Source organism: Mytilus galloprovincialis, chromosome 3 (assembly GCF_965363235.1).
Source record: "Mytilus galloprovincialis chromosome 3, xbMytGall1.hap1.1, whole genome shotgun sequence".
In the NCBI taxonomy this organism is placed as follows: Eukaryota; Metazoa; Mollusca; class Bivalvia; order Mytilida; family Mytilidae; genus Mytilus; species Mytilus galloprovincialis.
Window position 1 is genome coordinate 104,544,857 of NC_134840.1, and position 4,466 is coordinate 104,549,322.

Consider the following 4,466-nt stretch of genomic DNA (forward strand, 5'->3'; position numbering starts at 1 on the left):
CATATTTTCTTTTATACTTATTTGATTATATCATGGAAGTATTATATTGACAGGAACTCCAACGAAAAATTAGCACATTCGCACCCCACTGATTTCTTTAGGAAAATAAAAGGTTCCGACTCAGTATGTCAAGTATGTGATAACTCCTTTGTGGGGTATCTGCGATGCCGCCCTCGTGTGTGTAGTTTACAGAAACTGATCTTATCACGTGATCTGTTATCGAGGGTCTAATCTACCTACCAATGTAAATAAACACGGAAACTCCCGTGGCTAATTGCGAATCGCTACATGAATAACGACACCTGTTTCTATTCAATAATTAAAGACTACAGCTGAAACAATCTTAAAAATCGGTCCATATTTAACAGAATGACATAAGAAAAATAACTGTATTTGGAAAGAAGATAAGGTTATTTTTAGTTTTGTCTGATATGTTTTTATCACTAGAACTAGGAAATCGGGAAATATCGGATTATGCAGATTACATGACTCTGAAGTAGAGTGTTTGCAGAAAATAATTTGATGTCCGTGTAGTGTGCCTGATGGCGCCTGATAACTCAAATTTTAAGTTAAAGATTGTAACTTTTAATCGAGTGTAACACAAATATTAATAGTTTCTCGATCGTAAAATGTAACTTAACATATTTATAGAAATTGTTTTAAGCACTAAGAGGTGGATAATTATACGCCCGTGATTGTCTCTAGTATGTATCAAGTTAAAACACAGATTACATGTACACCTTCTTTTTTTTTAAAATTCAACCTGGTCCGAGATTGCTCTGGCGTCTGACGGATTTGCTTTGGGAAATTTATTAAATTTTCTTTTTGTTGAAATGAATGAAACATTTGACACCGGACTTTCAGTAAACAATTCAACAAGTGATTTGTTAGCAGTAAACCTCAATTATACATGCAGATTACAACTATTTGTTTCCTTACACAAGACATTTATTATAATTCAATATAAAAATAAGAAGATATGATTGCCAATAAGACTACTCTCCACCAGAGATCAAATGAAACAGAAGTTTTCAACTATAGGTCACCTTACAGTCTTAAACATATTTTAGCAAATCCATTTCATATATATGAAAAAAATTCTATTGGCCTGATTATGCACAAAACAAATAACAGAGAAACAAATAAGTGAATATAAAGAATAAATAGATATTTGCGATTGAAAATGATGTCCATGCAAACGATTATGTTTTTATTTCTGTTTTGATTTTGTTTTTTGTTTTTTTTTTGGGGGGGGGGGGGATCATATGGCATCTGTTTGAAATTAATCATTTAGTTGTCAGTATTGGTAGCGCAAAAGGGGGATGGTTATTTTTTTACTACAACTGAATCAAATGAAGGATAGCATTACTTTTTTTTCAGTAAACTGATATGGCAGAACTGTGGTGGAAAAATTTTGTTTTGCAGTCGGGTCCTTCACACGGAATCATCTTTTCTATAAACGTATTTACACTTTTGGTATTTAGCTGTATTTTGCCTCCGAATGACCTTATATCACCTCCGAATAACCTTTTGACGTCAAGCAACAATCACTTTTTAGTTGTGACGTCAAATATTTTGAATTATGAAGTCAAAGTTTACGGGAACCTGTGTGATGTTATGTAATGGCGGACAAATTTGCATACAAGTGTAAATACGTCTATTGAACATGTTTCAGATTTACAAAAGCAATAAAACTCTTCAATTTCTTCTCCGATAATTTTTTCAAATTCTTCATCATCAAAATCGTGCATGTCCATATTGGAAATCATATTGATTAGTGAAATATTTGTAAATGTTGATAGTTTATTAACATAGAAAACCTAAAAACTATAAATTGTCAACTGTCAAATATTGGCATGGTCGTTAAATGTCATATCCTTGACATTTATGTATACATCCGGTTACTTCGGTAAATTCCGTAATTACGAGTCAGGAGTATCCCGAAAACGTCGTTGAACCCATGCATCGATACAACTAATTGAAAGATGTCAAACTAATTAACAGATACTTAACGATTTTGCGGCATCGCACTATAAACGTTTGAAGTCGGTTTGTTGGAGTTCCTGTCAATATAATACTTCCATGATTATATATAAGAAGATGTGGTATGAGTGCAAAGGAGACAATTCTTCAGCCATTGTAAAACCATTCAAACAGGAAAACCAACGGTCTAATCTTTATAAGATAACAAGAAACTCCTATGAATCGCATCAACAAACGACAATGACTAAACAATAGGTTCCTGACTCAGGACAGGTGCAAACAAATGTTGCAGGCTTAAACGTTTTAACAGGGGCCAATGTTAATTTTATAGCACAAAACAACCATCATCACTGTTGTCAATTGTGTCAAAAAAGAGGATTCTAAGTGGCAGAAACCAGGTTTTATTCACTTATATTCCCCAAGATGTTTGCTAGTTTCTTGTGAAACTACCAAATTCAAATCACATGTATCGAAAAAATGTTTTATTGGAGGTACCTGCATTATTTGGTAATAAAATTGACAATGAAATGAGAATGTGTCAAAGAGACAACAACCCGACCAAAGAGCGGTCTAAGGCCACCAATGGGTCTTCAACACGTGAGAAAAGCCCACACCTGGAGGCTGGCTTCCGCTGTCCCCTAAACAAAATGTGAACTAGTTCATGGAAAATGGGACAGCAAACAAAGCATTTTTAGCTGTATCCATTTCTCTTATTAAGCATATATTGTCCTGAGTCTTCATAAAAATGTTTAAATAGTTATCAAAGGTACCGAGGTTATAATTTAATACGCCAGATGCGTATTATTGAAGATCTGCAATCAACATCCAATTCTTGTTATAACATAACAAACAGATGCAGTGGCGGATCCAAAAGGGGAAAGGGGGGGGGGGGGGGTTGGAGCCCCCCCTTTTTTTTGCTGATCAATGCATTTGAATGGGGACATTTAGTTGGAACCCCCCCTTTTAAAATGGCTGGATCCGCCACTGAGATGAATACCACACAAGGTTTGACAAGGAGGGACATGAATGTGTGATCAGACCAAATCTTTTCAAAGGTGTCGGCCTCACCAAGAACATATGTATTGACTATTAGATATACTGTTCCCAGGCCTCACCAACCATAATTTAACCATGTTAACTACTTTATTTTTACACACTGAAATATAGTATCCCCAATATTTCTTATATCTGTGTTATTTATTTTTAATTAATAAAAAAAGAAAGACGAAAGATGTCATAGGGACATTCAAACTCGGTGTGTGAAAAGTGTAATTTAAACAAGTCACTGATAATTAACATTAAACCATCCTGCTTCACAGGTGGAACTCAGCATTTTTCTTGTCAGAAATTGAGACGAAAGTTTTAGGAGAAATATAAGCTTACTTGTACTTGTATATATGTTTTGTAAAAGACTAACAACAGTATATAGAAACCGAAGAATGAGAAACACGAATCCCAACAAAAACTGGGGTGATCTCAGGAGCTCTTGGATAGTAAGCAGATCCTGCTCTACTTGTGGCACACGTTGAATTGGGGTTATTAGTATATAGCAGTATATTCAAGTATGGGTGTCATTAGATTTGTCAATTTGCTGCCTTGTTACGTAATTAATTCTAAGTACTGATATAATGGCTGGCCGACTCACAACTCTCAATAATTACAAGTCATTACAGGCAAAGATGGGATTTGGATTAGAGTCTTCACCTCTTTATTGTCAATCTTAATTGACAAAAATTATATAATCTGCTTTTACACCCCTTGGTCTCGTTAGTATGTTAGATATTTGATACATAGAAAAGGCAGATTGCCTATTACTTTTGATCTACGCACATTAAACTCTAAATTTGGATTTATCTATTTTTTAACAAAAACAAACCTAAAATATTTTAAAACGAATGTGATATAAGATAATAATAGTAAATAAAAACAGAGACATATAATCAACTCTGATAAAACATTCAACTTTTTATGCCCCATTTATGGGCATTATGTTTTCTGGTCTGTGCGTCCGTCCGACCGTTGGTCAGTCGTACTGTCCGTTCGTCCCGCTTCAGGTTAAAGTTTTTGGTTGAGGTAGTTTTTGATGAAGTTGAACTTGAAGTCCATCAACTTGAAACTTAGTATACATACCGTATTATTGACGTCACACGAATTTCTTAACGCTAAATTTGAAATAAATGAATTATTTTTAGGTGGTTTTTTTTTCTTGAAACTTTTTTATACGACCGCAAAAAATAACTTTGCGTCGTATAATGGTATGCTGTTGTCGTCGTCTGCGTCGTCGTCGTCGTCCGAAGACGCATTTAGTTTCCGGACAATAACTTTAGTTTTAGTGAATGGATCTCTATAAATTTTTAACAGAAGGTTCAATACTACTAAAGGGGGTTGTAGTCCCAATAGTTTAGGAATTAGGGGCTAAAAGGGCCCAAATAAGCATTTTTCTTGGTTTTCGCTCAAAAACTTTACTATAAGTTAATAGAAAT